Source organism: Taudactylus pleione, unplaced genomic scaffold, assembly GCF_031769625.1.
Source record: "Taudactylus pleione unplaced genomic scaffold, aTauple2 ptg000121l, whole genome shotgun sequence".
Classification (NCBI taxonomy): Eukaryota; Metazoa; Chordata; class Amphibia; order Anura; family Myobatrachidae; genus Taudactylus; species Taudactylus pleione.
In genome coordinates, this window is record NW_028284523.1 from 4870581 (window position 1) to 4887328 (window position 16748).

At 42.8% G+C, this 16748-nt stretch overlaps 1 protein-coding gene across 2 annotated transcripts in view; it reads left to right on the forward strand.

The window, feature by feature from the left end:
• Positions 1 to 16748, forward strand: part of NCOA3 (nuclear receptor coactivator 3) — a 119996-nt gene that overhangs the window by 47388 nt on the left and 55860 nt on the right. For both annotated transcript variants that reach the window (XM_088472159.1, XM_088472161.1), the window contains exon 2: positions 1855 to 1968. The gene's annotated coding sequence lies outside the window, so the exon portion shown is untranslated. The remainder of the gene's footprint in view (positions 1 to 1854; positions 1969 to 16748) is intronic.

Genomic DNA, 16748 nt, shown 5'->3' on the forward strand with positions numbered 1-16748 from the left:
GAGGGGGAGGTGTGACAGACACAAGGGCTGGGGAAGAGTGGTGTGTGAGGGCTAGGAGAGGGGATAGGAGACCCCCCAAAAATTAGTGTAACGGGCTTTTGGCCGGGCTGGGCTAAAGAGTCATAAGGTGAGTGGTGGGGAGCTGCAGCTAAAGGGACTGGGGAAGGGGTGTGTGTGTGACGGACACGGGCTGGGGAAGAGGGGTGTGTGACGGGCACAGGGGCTCGGGAAGAGGGGTGTGTGACGGCCACAGGCTGGGGGAGAGGTGTGTGTGTGACGGGCACAGGGGCTCGGGAAGAGGGGTGTGTGACGGGCACAGGGGCTCGGGAAGAGTGTGACAGACACGGGATGGGGAAGAGGGGTGTGTGACGGCCACGGGCTGGGGGAGAGGGGTGTGTGTGATGGACAACAGGCTGGGGAAGAGGGGAGTGTGTGACGGACACGGGCTGGGGGAGAGGGGTGTGTGTGATGGACACGGGCTGGGGGAGAGGGGTGTGTGTGACTGACACGGGCTGGGGAAGAGGGGGAGGTGTGACTGGCACGGATAAGGGCTAGGAGAAGGGATAGGGGGCCCCAAAAACATGTACTGGGGCCCATGATTTCTGTTGCCGGTCCTGTGTACATATGCTTGCTATGGCTATTCATAGCACTTTTACTTATTACAACTCGTTTTCTTTAGGTTGTGGTAGTTAAATGTGAAATTTCAGAAGAAATGAATTCCTTTGCTGCTCAAAACTTGCCTGCATAAGATGAGAGAGATAAAGAAATGGTGTGTTGGAAAGGGGGGCACAAGTGGACATTGTAAGTGATGGAGAACTTATTAGGGACTGTGATAAATGCCTTCCTTAAGTTCTCAAAGAGCATTAAAAACACCTAACTGAATAAGCATTTTCTGCTTGTTTAAATCATAGTTGCCTACTCTGCTGGAACTTTGGGAAACTCCTGCATTTTGGGGAACCATCCTGTGAGACCTGTGGGGCTCAGTTATGTGATATGAGGCAAATTCCATTAACCTTGCCTAGCACCATGCAGCACAGTGCCGATCATCATTGCATTGTACAGTGCGGGCGTGGCCATGATGATTCACCCAGCCCCCCCCCACCTGGCCTCCCCTACCTCCCTATTTGTACCTACTCCCTATTCGGTTATATAAACTTTATAGTAAGTGACCTCATACGTCACTGAAGTTGGACTGCAAGAAACATTGAACAAAACACCATGGGGGTGATTTAATTCCGCACGCTGCGAATATCCCTGGGAAGGGGTTTCCGGAGCTAGTGAATTCACCGTGCTTTTAAGTCCGACTTAAGTTGGAGAATGACTGTTAGCGTGACTAAAGCTGGGTGTTCAGTTGCATTAACCTGCATTCTCCAACTAAAGTGCCGGCCGCGAGGCTTTTAGCTCCACGCTAAGCTGGAAAACCGCATCGAGACCGACGCTAAATTGGATTTTGGCTCGTACCCCCAGGAGGGTGCAAGAAGAAATCCTTTAGTCTGCCTAACAGTGCATTGAATTGAATAACTCCGAGAACACCTTCCCGGCGCTATTAACATCGTGCGGAATTGAATCACCCCCCATATGACAGAAGCTTAAAAAAATAAATAAACAACTAACTTTTGTTTTCCACCTTCGACTTAGTTTCTAGTGTGCCAGTAATGTGTTTTTTAGTGGTTAAGGAAATCCGCTGGATAGTAAAAGCCTTCTTAAAATAGCGCAGGTATTTGCATGTCTCTATGACCAGACACTGTATATGCCTATGGGTTTTTTGTATGTTCTTTTTTTTAATATAGTGACTTTGCTAGGAATTATTATACCCAAGCAATTGTTTCTATTTACACATTTTTCTATTTACAGGTTACAAGCCACATTATACTTGATGGCAGTTGTTGACAGAACATCCTCATTGACTGCCATGGGGTTGGTGTCATAGAAGAGCCTGGGCCATTTCATTGAGGATTTCAATTTGCGGTATGGCATGGTCAAATTTAGCACTTTTATAGTTGATTTCTCTGATGTTTAAAAGCTGGTCTTTCATACTGATGAGAGCTAATGGCCCCGCAGCTATATGTAGTGTATATATGTGATATTTATATACAATATATAAATTGTGTGTGTATATATGTGTGAAATGCTGTTAGTGTCACAGCCAACACTGTAACGTAACATTTCGCATGCAGATATAATCAGTCGCACACAGAATATAGGCATGCCACGTATAATTTTAATCAGAAGCTGCTTGTGTGTCCTGTTTGCGAATAAGATACATTTTAAGGGAAAAAGTTGCATGAAAATATACTCTGCACTGCAGAGACGCACGGCGCTAGTCCGTTATCTGCAACGCGACATGTAGCACATGGAGGAAAGATGTGGACACAACTGTAAGTAACCCTTACTACAGAATGTGCCATACGCAGGGCTGGTGTTGGGTTCTCTTAGGCCCCGTACCCAGGCACTTGTGGCATGAAGCCCGTTCAGTCGTCTCACTGTGCGTGCACAAAATAGATTTCACTGCTCATGTACCACAGACCCCTCCCCTTCCCCATATCCCAACACTTATTTACTCTTCCTCTGAGCAGATGACTTGTAATGTTGAATTGCACCCAGGCTACCAAAAAAAAAAAAAATTGCAGACTTGGTACCCCTGTAGTGCAGCACCTTAAAGCCACGCTTAGTTTTCTGCTGGTCCTGGCTGTATGGTCCGTTCTTGGTTGGGAGCAAGGTAACTAACTCACTGCTTAAAGACCTTTTTGTATCAGCACATAACATATTGCTGGCATTCTTGGTATGTGTAGATTAATTCCAGATGCAGCAAAAGATGCGACATTGGCAGGTCCTAGGAAATAAAAATTTAGCACAGGCAAAAGAACAAATAAAGTACAGTTAGTGAATGTATAGTAAGAATTTGTACCAAGCACATTCCATGGGACTATGAAAGCCTCAGTTTTTTTGTTGCTGTCATTTTGGAAGATCCATGCCAGATCAGTGTTCTGTTTCTGAGCCCAGAGGTCATTTAACATCTTTTAAAGCAGCATGATTTGGACTTGTAGTTCCACATCCGCTGGATAACCTCATGTTGCCTACTCGGCACTAGTTGTGTTACTCACTACTAGATGCCGGATGTTATTATCACGTGACCCCCGGAATACATCACTGGACCGCTTCAGGAATTGAATAGCGCGATACGCCGGTATGCACAATAAGATTGCATCGGCGAACGCTTTATGCCTAATTTAATTTGGCCCTTAATGTTTTTAATTTGACTAATTACTAAGCACCACCTGCATAGAACAGTCTGTATGATTTTTATTTTGGAAAATTTATATTTGGACCTTCAATATCCATGTGTTTAATTATGTTATTACTGTACAATGTGCTTCAGTGAAACAAAAAATGGCTGGGTATGAGGACTTAAACTTGCAGTGTGTGTATATTAAATTAGTAAAAGTAAATTATTTGATTGCAACATAATATTTGCAGAGAAATATCGGTAGAGGACACAAAGTAGCTATGAGCCTGAGTCACAGGTGCATGCTTATCCAGGTTCCGTACAGTGGTTGTGCGAAAATATGCAAATGTCACAGTCGCTGGAAATGGTACTGAGGCGCCAGTTAGTGCCGTCTGAAACCTGCCGCTTGCTCTTCTGAGAAACCCCATGGTCGCTCAGAATGTCTGTTGCAAGTAAGCAACGGGGCCTTTACTACTGCATATGATTGCCTGAGACTTCCCCCTCCCAAAACTGTCTTGACACGCCTGTGTTTGCCTCGCTACCCCCGTAACCTCCCACATGCTGCCTGTCAATCACACTGCATTCAAGTCCTCACTGCGTCTGCCATCTGTAACTTATATTGGCGCAGGCCAATATAGGTTACAGTAAACTTAAGCACGCGCAGTTTAAAAAACAAATCTGTCAGATCCGCTTTGCATGCACCTCTGAAAAAGGCTCTCTGAGGGCGGTTAATTGTTTTGCACGCTTCCCGCTGGGCAAGTAAGTGCCCGACAGAGCGATTCAATTGTTGCTCCATACATCGCCTAAAGCCGATGGGTGGGACATTTTTTCTCGCAGCCTCCTGAGGTGTAAGAGGAAATGTGTGCAAATTCCATTATTTTGGGCACCCAAACGGCTGTTTGGACGCCCTATCAATGTCTTTAGACATGTTTAGGTCAAAACAATTGAATCGCGCCCTATGTGTCCAGATTGATCAAGTGCTCCAATATTTAAACTTATGACAACTGTTTGAAATACAAACTACATTAACTGGTTGATATAAATTTCTATATGTAACTAGAAGGGCCTAAGAACGGAATGCCTGCGCTCACGATCCAGGCGCTCAGAATACAGATGCAGGCATTCCGACAGTTAGGATACCAACACCTGTTGGTAAGTGTCCTACCCATACGCGTAAACCTAACCCTCCCACTGCTTACCGCTGGGATACTGGTGTCGGAATTCTGGCGCTGGCATTGTGAGCATCTGCATTCCGACAGCCGGATTTAATCTACATCCCAACTAGAAGCTGCGACAGTAGAAATTGTCTGTCTTCCTGTAATAATAATACATTTAGGTAAGGATTGGTTATGAAAATCACCAACAATCATCATAAACTTGGCGCACACTGTGCCAAAGTCAGGCCGATCAGCCAATTCTCAGCTGGTTGGTCCTATTACTGCACAGTGTATTCACAGCATCCAGGGCCATCTGTAATAAATGTACATTTATTACTGAGTAAATGAGTTGTATACATGTTAAACATTCTAAATGTATGCTTAAATAAAATTATAGCATAAGTAAAGCAAATCAGTCAATTAGTAAAAAAAAACGTGAAGTGTATGCCTTAGTTCAGAGGTTCCCAATCGCGGTCCTCAAGGCACCCCAACAGTTCAGGTTTAGAGATATCCGTGGTTGAGCACAGATGGTTAAAGCAAATTGACTGAGGTGCTAATTAAATCACCTGTGGTCAAGCATGGATATCCTTTAAACCTTGTTTTACACTTGCTAAGTGTATGCACCCTTACTAATTGTTTGCTCGATGTGATGGGCTTGACAGCTAAAATGGGCGGGCAGTTAAATTAACCGCCCAGTTGAGCTGTCAATCACTGCCGGGTCCCCGCAGCATGTGTGTGATCACCGGATCGCCTGTACACTCCAACAGATGGCTGATATATCTCTGATATATCGGTCATCTGCTGTGCTGCAAAGCAAATCAGATATGTCTGTGAAGGACAGACACACCTGCTGTACACACCCGGCGATACACTATAGATATATATCGCCTGTTCAATCGCCTGTTGAGGCCCCAGTTTGGGAACCTCTATCTTAGGTAATAAGACCAACGCGTTCACCTCTGGACTTCAAATTACTGTCAAGATTAAATAGTTTCTATCAAACCAGGTCCCACTACAGGTCGTTCCTCACTTAGAAAGCTGGTAACAACTACCTAAGTAAAGGAAGTGTGTGCAGTGTGCAAGAGTCCAGGCATCATCCAAAGTCGATTGCTGGAAGCTTGTGTAAGTAGATATTCAGAACTCTGCCAGATAAACAGAGGCTCCCCTGGAGGAAGTGGTGAAGGCAGACAGCAGTGTGAATTAAAAATGGGTATATCCTGACCGCGTCCTGGCGGCTCCAGCACCATCTTCCGGGTCCCAGTGGTCACAAGTGCAGCAGTTCCCGCACAGATGTTTGATGATCGGCATTTCTGGTATTACTCCCCTGATCCTATTACCTCCCCCAGTGCCTAATTCTAACCTCCCCCCCTTACCCCAACCCTCCCGGTTGGCATTCTAAGAATATTGACGTTTCACATTTCAGCATTATTGTTGTCGACCACCTGATTGGATCCCATCCTGACCTACCTGAAACTGTCTTGTGGTTTATTTTTTTCCACCTTACTAAAGTCCTTTTCCTAGGATCCTTGTATAGCCTGAACTATGAACTTGCTACTTTGTTAGCCTTTTGAGCTGTCCAGCGGGAAAGTCTAGTTTATGTGTCCCCTCTATAGCGTTTAGTTTGTGGCACATTATTAACATACACTGCGTGTTCCTAAAAAGGCTTGTACATTAATAAAATCTCTCCGCTGTGACTATTATGCAGCTCTCACTTGTGACATACACTACAATGTCTACGTATTCCCAGCAAAGTGTTTTACTAATGTCTTGTGCGTGACCATTAAGTCCGTGTAGAGGGTATAGTGTGGCATACAGATATGCGCTTATACACCTAGCGTCTGTTCACCATACAGTGCAAGATGCCCGGCATAACTGAGGAGCTCAGAGAGGAGTAGCCTACTGTTTAATTTAAAATTTGTGTCATATTCGTATCACAGATGCGGTGAAACACTATTTAAAGTGTACTAGAGATGCAGGACTGTGACTTTAACCACTCACAACTTGGGGCCTACAGGTGGGTCCTTCTACATCTAGCCTTCTTGCGCAGTAAACAGCCCTTCTAGTCGCGACATCCGTGGCATGACTGAGTAGCGCAGAGCGTCTTTTGTGCGACTTTTTACCATCAAATGATAGTCAGTGTCATCATCAGTGTCAGCGGCTATAACACTGTAACGTAGCGTTTAGCATGCAGATACACCCGCACTCGCTCGCAGAATCTGCTTGTGCTATTTATTCGCATCGCTGTGCAAATAGGACGCATATGATGGTAAAAAGTCGCACAAAAGAAGCTTGGCGCTACCAAGTCACACGGAGCTCCGGCGTTGAGTGACACGAATTGTAGCGCGTGGAGGATAAATGTATATGGACACATCTGTATGTACTAAGCCTTGGAGAGAGAGAAAGTGAATGGAGTACAGTACTAACCAATCGGCTCCTCACTGTCATTTTTCAAACACAGCCTGTGACATAAGTTAGGAGCTGATTGGTTGGTACTGCTTTGTCTCTCCAAGGTTTAGTACACAGGTTCTCAAACTCGGTCCTCAGGACCCCAAACAGTGCATGTTTTCCAGGTCTCCTCAATATCAAAAGTGATATAAATATCTGCACCTGTAGATCTTTTAAAATGTGTCGGTGAGTAATGAATACACCTATGAACCTGCTGGGTGACCTGGAAAATGTGACCTGTGTGGGGTCCTGAGCAGAGCAGAATTTAGACCTCATGGGACCCTAGGCAAGATACCAGTTTGGGGCCTCCCTCCTTCAAACAAGCTATAGTACTATATTTTCATTTAAAAAAAAAAAAAACCCCACTGCAACTCATCATTTACCTTGAGTTATGCTGGTTATAAAGTGGGTACACACTGGAAGGGACAATATGCTGGACCATCAGGCCGACATATTGTACCACGGGTACACAGCAGAAGAATGTAATGAACTATGGAATGATCACTCGTTCCGTCCTTTTATTAACATGAATAGTGCCACATGTGATATCGTCAGCTTTAATATGCAGCACTTCAAATGTGACGATGTTGCATGCGACCGTGGGAGCGCACATATTGTGCATATACACTGAACGATATGGCATTACAATTTGGCCAAATCGAAACGACATCATCCCAGTGTATGTCTGGCATTATACTAGACCAACTTTCCTCCAACCATCCAAATGACCAACCGTCCAGCTTGTATTTCTAACTAAAATGGTGCCACACACACCTAACCACAGGGTGACAGGAGAGGGGTGTCAGATGGATTGTTAACTGTACTGAACAGACACATCTTTGACTGTCATTCTGTAGCCATACAAGTTTATACTGCAAAAAAAACCTAATCAGCTGAAGAGCTGATTGAACTAGAGGAGTGTACTTTTGACAGTGTTCATGAGAACTTCAAAAAGTAAACTAAAATTTGAGTAAAAAATGACCAAACCAGAATAGCTCACCTACAGCATATAACAATCTAATATTACTAATGATAAAAAAATTCAGTAATTGAATAAACAGCAATTTTATAAACAATGAGTGTTACTCAGAATTAAACAATGTCTAAGATAAATATAGTCCAGTTCAACCTAAGGAACATGCAATTCCAGGCAGCAACAGATACAGTACCTCAGCTAACAGCAGCAGCCTTATATGCGGAGGTGGGAGCAATTGGGGGAGAGTAGCGGGTGGGGGCAGGGGGTGATCGCAGGGGAATGGAGAGCAATCTCAGGGGGAGATGCTGCCAGATAAGAAGTGAGGCAGACAACTACAACCAACCCTGAGGAGAGACTCACATTGAAGGGGATCTATCTACTACAGCAGCGGTGCTGAGTCAGCAGCAGCTGCACCGATCCTCCTCTCCCACTCAGCCGCCTGGGCTTACAGGTACATAAAGAAGTGCAGGAGGGGCGGGGCAGCACCGTGTGATGTCATGATGCCACGCAGTGCTCTTTTTGGACATGTGTCACAGAGGCACGGGTAGTCACGGAGTCACGGCCAAACGCCGGCATCCGACTCTGAAATATTAAACAAGAAGAGAAGCTTATGTTATAGTCGGGGATGGATTTTGGGGAGCCAGGGGCCCCCTGGGATCCAGTGGGCCCTAGGCAGGTGCCTAGGTTGCCTAGTGATAAATTCGGCCCTGGTCCTGAGAACCGAGTATGAGAACCTCTGGTTTAGTGCATAGATCCCCTAGTTTTAAACATGTACAGAGTCGAAGAACTTAGTTGCTCACAGATATACACATACAGTATGTTGAACATCAAATTGATCAGTGTAACCTAGCAAAGTAGTTTTGTTGCTCCCAGTTGTTTTATTTATGTGGATAACATGCACATAAAAAGACACTCTGCATGGCCAAGTTGCTCGAGATCTTGCGCGCCGAGAGGGGCTATTTGCTACGACTAGAGCAACAGTGTATGACGGGTTCCCAACTACGGTCCTCAAGGCACACTAACAGTCAAAGTTTTAAGGATAGCCATAGTTGAGCACAGGTTATTTAATACCTCGGTTATTTTGCTTTACCATCCTTGCTTAAGCATGGATATCACTAAAACCAGGACTGTTAAGCTGGCCACACACTAGACCAACTTTCATCCAACCATCCAACTAGTTGATTGGTTGGAATGAAAATCTGGTAACGTATGGGAGTAACTGATGATCAGCAATTTGCTCCTAAATGCCTGAAAACAGATGAAAATAGTCGGTCAGACAAGTTTGTTAAATGTTTGATCTAAACAATTTGTTCAAACAGTTTTTGTCCATTTTCCGGCATTTGGGAGCAAATTGCTTTCATACCTTACCAGATTTTCATTCCAAACAATCAACTGGTTGGATGTAAGTGGGTCTAGTGTGTGGCCAGCTTTAGTGTGCCTTGAGGAATCACTGGTGTATGAGGACATATCTGTACATTGTATGAATTCTACTGCATTGACTTAGGGAGTGTCCAGTGGGATATTAAACAGCAGAGCTGTAACTAGACTTTTTGGTGCCCTGTGCCAGAGAGAGCATTGGTGTCTCTAACCCCCTATTTTTTAAGTAGGAACATAAGATCGTGCACCAGAAAAAGGGCCAAGGCTTCATGGGGAAGGGCCTGGGATTAAATAGGGGAGGTCTGGAGATGCTGGGGATAAAAGAAGAGGAAGCAACAAGTGAGACTTTTTGGTGCCCTGTGCCAGAGAGAGCTTTTAAGTAGGAACATAAGATCGTGCACTTGAAAAAGGGCCATGGCTTCATGGGGAAGGGCCAGGAATTAGATAGGGGAGGTCAGGAGATGCTGGGGATAAAAGAAGAGGAAGCAACAAGTGAGAATGATAATAAACAGGAAAATTGACAAGCCCAAACAGTGCCTCCTGCCCTGCGGTGCCATGACACAGGTCGCACCACCCTAGTTACGGGCACTATTACCGTGTTTAAGGATCAAGGGTACAGGCCCACAGCTTTTAGACTGCTGCTGTGTTGCCCTTTGGGTGGTTTACTTTTGCCTCTTGTTTTGGGGTTTGGCACTACCCCCTATCTAACTTATCCTCCCCAGTTTTCTACATATGGATTCCTTGCATGGTGAAGCTTTGACTATAACTTTCTAGTTGTAGAGTCTGGTGCTATTTTAGTTTCATTTTATCACATCACTATTCATACTATTCAGTTTTCACTTATTGGAACTTCCAAGTTCACTGAGGCATGAGCCACTTTGTTCACTGATTGACAGGCAGAGGCATTTAAGGGGGCAGGGTTGGGCGGTGTTCCCGGAAACTGGGTAGTGTCCGCCCCATTTTCCGGGAGTGTCAAGGCCAGGGGCTACATCCACTGATGCAGTTTCCTGGCCTCGCAAGCCAGCCAGCCTGAGTAAGCTGAGGCTTACTCAGCTGACTGGTGGCTCGGCGCCGTCCACCAACGTGACTGATCGTCGTGATGGTGATCCCAGCCTGTGACTTTGGTCGCAGTGCTGGGGTCGCAAATGCAACAGGGGGTGTCACTTCCTTTCCAAGTCGAATCACCCCCATAGTTTTTCGGGACTTAGCAGCTAATTAAATTTACCCCTGTGTGTTTATTACGTTCTGCATATGGAATTCTGTGTGTGTGTGTGGTCCATTAGTCTGTAATAGCACCTTATTGTGGTGAAGAATGGGTTAATAATCTTCTGGAGCAAGACCCAGTGAATTGCTCCAGTGTCACTGTAACCACCACTGACTGAAGCTAAAACTAATGTCTTTACTCGCCCTAGTTCTATTCCTTTTTTGTGTGTGTAGCTGGGGCCCCTCTCTATGTTTAATAGTAGAAATCCGTAAACTTGTGACCTGGTAGATTTTACCATATATAATGCATTACGTGCGACTGTTGGAATTATGCCTTTCCCCCTCTCTCCTATCTGTGCTTCAGCTGTGGTTTATGGAAAAAAAAAAAAACTGTCTGTTTGGCTGGGTCGTATGACAGCTGACATCCATCAACGCTAACAGGCCTTTTAGTCACCTCACAGATTCAAGCAGTTTAGTATACTCACACATGGATAGCACATGTCTGCAGACTGTGGACACATCATGTGAAAAATTCCTGGGTGTTCATTAATATGAAACCTGAAAATTGAACTGTATTGCAATCTACAGTACCCTGAATAAGACCAGTCATCGTGTAGTCTGCTCATCGTTTTGCTGTGTTACCTATGCATGTGGAATGCTTCCACAGTGAGTGACTGCAGAAGGCTACCCTAACTTTTTGGTGACCAGGTAGTCATGTAAATCATGGAATAAAAGGCCTTGCAGTCATTAATAATCTTAAAATGTATGAGGGACTCATGTATTAGAAGTGTCCTGTGCTGCTGTGTTTCCCACAAGTTGTTTTTACTTGTTCAACTACTAAATGCTACTTCAGTTAACTGTGACCAAGAAGCTTTGATTGTGGTGCCTGTGCACATCGATGTCTTCCACACACAAAATAGCCTGAGAGAGACTGGTGGTTAGCACAAGGGATGTGGACTTCTCTGATGTCCCAGATGTTCTGTCCCGTCATGGAATGCGCAGAGTCCTCTGTAAGGGGGATGCTTTTCATGACAGACTGGTTGTAAAACACTGTCCTGAATAAGAACAGAATCATCATACATATGAATATTTTTGAAAAACAAAGGAGTTTAATTCATGGTTCACTTTTTTAGATTTTAATGTATTTTAGGTATTTCTACATTTTTATCCAAAAATAATTGGGTCACAAAAAGGTGTTCTGACTCCTGACAGTCTGCTTGGGAACCACTGGTTGAAAGTAAATTTGTATTGTAATTTCCTGAAAGGTGTACGTTTTTAGCTGCTGTCTGCCTGAAGTGATCTGGTTGTTATCGTGGACTGCAGTACTCAAGTTGTGTTTGCACCACATTGTTTATGGGGCCCATACGTGAAGGTGATTTTTTTTTTAATTTTATTTCCCCCCATGGTTGTTTTTCTGTTCTGTAACAACTTAAGACCAGAGGTTCCCAAACTCTGTCCTCGAAATACCCTTACAGTCCAGGTTTTAAGGATATCCATGCTTGACCACAGGTGATTTATTTAGCACCTCATGCAATTTGATATAACCACCTGTGTTCAACCACGGATATCTGTAAAGGTGCGTACTGTACACACGGAACGATATGCTCTATGAGCGATATCGATCAGTGTTGTCCCTTCACCTGCCGGGCTCAATGTCGTTCCCGACATTGAACATACACACTGAACGATATCGTTAAGTGACGTCACCGGCCACAGTTCCCGAACTTGCAGGGCCTGACGATATAGTCAGGTTGGCCTGCATGTTCGAACGATGAGAGACATCGTTAACGATCCGCGGGAGCGCGCATAGTTAACGATGTCTTGCATACACACGGAACTATATTGAACGGTATGAACGATAACTATGTCGTTATCGTTCACAATATTGTTCTCTGTGTTCACACCATTACACCTGAACTGTTAGGGAGCCTTGAGAACCATGTTTGGGAACCTCTGGCTTTTTTTTATTGAAAAATAGTTTAAAGTTCAGTGGTGGTTTTGAAGAACTGTTATAAAGTTTTACCAGGTCCATATCCTGACCTAGTCATATGCTTGTGCAGAAGAAAGCTGCACCAGATCATCCCTTATGCGGTTGCTATGACTGGTGTCTCTGTACATTTTAGTTGTCTGTTTATCATGCACATGCATTGGTATCTGTACTCGTACAACTGAGAAGTACATTTTTATATGCATGTATACTGCTGGCACATAAGAGGTCCCTTACAAACTCATTTCAGCCCACGTTGGGACCTTTTTAATTAAATTGTCAAACCTTTCTTTTGGGTGCAGGCACTTCGAATGTACTTATTTGTTAAGTACATGTAAAATGATTTGTATAATGGCACTGAAGCTAGATCTTTCATTTGCTCTCCATTTTTTTTTTTATTTGGCACAAGCCTGTAGTAATTATGTTTGAACCACAAGAATGCAAATCCCTGACTGGCTGCTGCATGGGGAAATTGTACACAAACTCTGACTAAATATGGATGTTTTCAGCTTCTCTTCACATTGTGCAAATTTAACTGGTAACCTTTCCAGAGCTGGGTTAATTCGAGAAACTTTTAGACTCCTTAAGTAATGTTTAGTGAATAGAAGAACTGAAGGCTAATATAAACCCGAATGCTGGGGGCTGGCTTTTGTGCCAGTCATATGTTTGTGGCTTTAAAACCCAGGCCTCTTGGATCGTTGAAGCTTCCCCACCCTCCCTCTCATTTGTCATGGTTCCTATAAGTTTAGATGGTGAGTGTTAGTTGGTTATTCTAGGTAGGAAAGAACAGCCTGGGTGCGATTCTGTTTTGGGTGCAGTCAGCTTCTTTGACTGGAATTATAGGCTGTACCATTCTTCTTAGGTCAGAAGGACCACCCGACCTGGGTAGGTTAGTCATGCTAGAAAGTGGACTTGAGTTTCATTGTTATGTTTATGAAGGCACATTGGGCAGTCTTTTCCTGCAATGCATGTTTGTTTGTTTAGTCGTGCACTGATTCTCAGCCTACCTTTCTTTACCACCATACAGTATTATTAATTATTAAATAAGTTATTTCAGTAAATAGTTGACCTTTCGCTGGCAATTCATGTCTGAGTCTTCACTTATTAATGTGATGTTTAATTTAGATGACACACAAGACACCCTTCAGCCGTTCAGGGGGTATAGCAAATGATAGCAGCTTATAACAGCCAATCAGATTTAGCGTTGTCTTTTTTATTCCCCAGTTTTTCAAGTTACGAGGTTAAAGATTCTCTTTGGTAACTTTGTATTGCAGGAGATTTGAGCACCATGTCCTACAATATACTCATTCTTGTGACATGTTCAGGGTTAGTATTCTATGCCACAGCTATTTTTTTTTTTTTATTTAGAATGACTGGAACCATTTTCTTAAAATATAACTCATAATCGTTTTACTGAATCCTTCTGCTGTTATAAGTCTACCTCCACAGTCTTTTGTGAGCCAGAACAGCCAAAACTTACCTGTTGACCTTCTATCACTTTTCCAATGTCCATGGGGGGCTCCTATTTTTTGCAGTGCGATTTATTTTCAGCTTCCTCACTTTTGGTTCTGTTCCCTAATTTCACACTTGTAACACAACAGTACACAGAAAAATACATTAATATGGGCACACCCAGGCAAGAATTCCACTTTTCCATTTGCCTTATGCCTTGTTTGTGTTGTTCAGCTGCTAGATAAATGCATCTACTTGTAATGAAGCCGACTCCTGGGTGTTGTAGGAGACTGGGATTTATCAGCTGGGTGTTGGGGCTGATATAGCAGAGGTCACATTGAGGCATAGCTGTGTGACAAGCAGCGCCGTTCATTTTTGGTGGTGTATGCTGCATCTGATACGAGTAAACTCCAAAATACTTATTTGAGGCAGTAGGATTTGTTTTAAAAAAATATTTATTTTAAAATATGTAAGGATTATAAAGGGGTTTATTTTACATGATCACATTAGGAGACCATTTTGAAGGCTAGTCCAACTGCAAAACAGGTTCTCTAACCCATAGCAACCAGTAAATGATTGCTATTGTCTATAAAGCGTTATAATATAATTAAATAAAAAAAAATCCAAAACTTTGTTGTTGTGGGTTACAGTATTTTTTTTTTCCTGAGCTCCATTTTACATAAATGATCCTCAAATATGTAACAAATACCAAAAATGGAAAGTATCTGATGGTGCTAATGAGTATTATGCATTTATTTGATGATCCGAAATCCAAATTAAGACTGCAGCAATTACAGAGGAGTATCTGTGTAACCCTCACTCCCGAAGTTCTGAAACAAGACCGAACAACCAAATAATTGTGGTAATCGAATAAACTACGTAATAGAAGTCTGGTTCACATATAACACGTGTTTAATTGTATAAGAATATAAAATCCTACAATAAATCACAATATTACCATTTAAACAATGGACCACAATATTCCTCAAATATATATTTAATTTTCTCATTTCAGCGAGATCTTATATGCAGTGAGTGAAGTCCAATGAACTGGTTCATGGTTCTTACAATTTGCACTTCCTCAATTACATGATGACCTCTCAACTCTCAAAATATCTAGAAGACTCCATAATTTTGTGTTTCTCATTCGAGTTGTGCAAACTCTCATTTCGTATCATTGGGGGGTGAGGCAGAGATGAAGCAATTAATCCCGCATCTACTCTGCAGTATCTCCTAGAGGCCATCGTTAAAATATTGACACTTAAGGAGCCTATCCATTAGCAGATAAATTTGAACGATGAATGATTTATCGTTCAGTCATTCAATTTATTTGCTAATGGATAGGCTCTGAACGATGAAAATGCGCACTCCCGCGGCCGACAAATTTTGAATTTTGTCTCTCCAACATGTTGGTCAGTTATCATTTATCGCTGACAGATATTAGAAATATCTGTCGCGATGAACCACTAACGATATATTTAATGAAAATGAATAGAAACCTTAAAAGAAAATCCTCTCCCTGAATGATGTCATGCAATATCGTTTGTCGTTTGCAAAAATCTGTCACGTACATGACAGATATCTGTCACCGCAGCCCGAGGAATTTTCAAGGGATAATCTTTTTTTTTTTTTTTTCATCTTTTGAAAAAGATCTGTTAATGGTAGGCCCCTTTTAGTCAAGTTTTGGTTGAGCTAAAAGTTAATATAGGCCACATTTCATGATCATTTCCATTGACTGATCTGTCAAAATAAGTAATGAAGTTTAATTGGTTTGCTATATTAATGCAATAATCTGTACTAAATATGGCCAGTTTATGCCTGTGGTTGTGAAGCATAGCTGTTGTGTTACTTCAAGTGTGAAGGAGGTTTGTGTTCCCATACTTGCAGCGTTTGTTTCAAGTGGGGATGAAAGAAGGTTGTGTTCAGTTGTGGAACTACAAATACCAGTATATCCTGCCAGCCAGAAGCCCACCAAACATAATTTATTGCACCTATTTGCACAGTTGTATTCCATGGCTATTTGCGGGAGTGTAGGTCTGGGAATCTGAACTTGCATGCCAGAAAAAGTAACTTCAGCATCCGGCCTAGTACCCCATCACCAGCACAATTGTTTTTTGTTTTATTTTCTTTCCAAAAAGTTTTTTCTTTTCCCTAAGATGCAAAGTCTTGTGTCTCAAATATTTGCAAATTGCAACTGTCTTTCATGTGTCTCATTTGTAAAATGTAATTTTGATAATGTTAATATTTGTGGCCTATAAATAAGCCTCTCACACAAATTGCACTTGGCTAACTGATCTCCACTACCTCTATTTACCACTACCTTTATAATAATAATAAATCTGCAGCCGCCCACTGTAATGGGAACGGCCCATACAGCAAAATCTTATTTTTACATGTAAACGTGGTACAAGCTAGCCGCAAAGAACACTGCATTTTGTTCCCGCCTGCTTCTACATATAGGTTGGTTCAATTGTGTGAAAATACATGTATGGCGTCACAGTAGGTATGAAAATGAACTTGAGCTGCAAGCGTGTATAATGCATGCTTTAACATGTAGATAAAATACTTGTGTAGCTATTCAGGCTTGCACATTTAATTACATCCTCCAACAAGACTCAACATTTGTTTAGCCTGGGGTAGTGTGATAAACCAGTTTGTGGAGCTCACCTGTGCTACTGGCTGGTGTGACGGTTATTCGAGTTTAAGGTTAAAGCGAAGTGAGGTTTTTGGGTGGATAATATAAATTTGCAGTCAGTAGCCCTTACAGTAAGTAGATAGTTTCCTGTTAATAAAGCATTGTAATTACAGGCTATTCTACTCTGCTCTCAGTCTGTAGTATTGGCTGTGTCATGCAGTACTGTCTGCCACCTCTTTTCAGGGTCCCCCACATGTGAGCTTCCCACATTTTCAAGGGATAATCCGTAC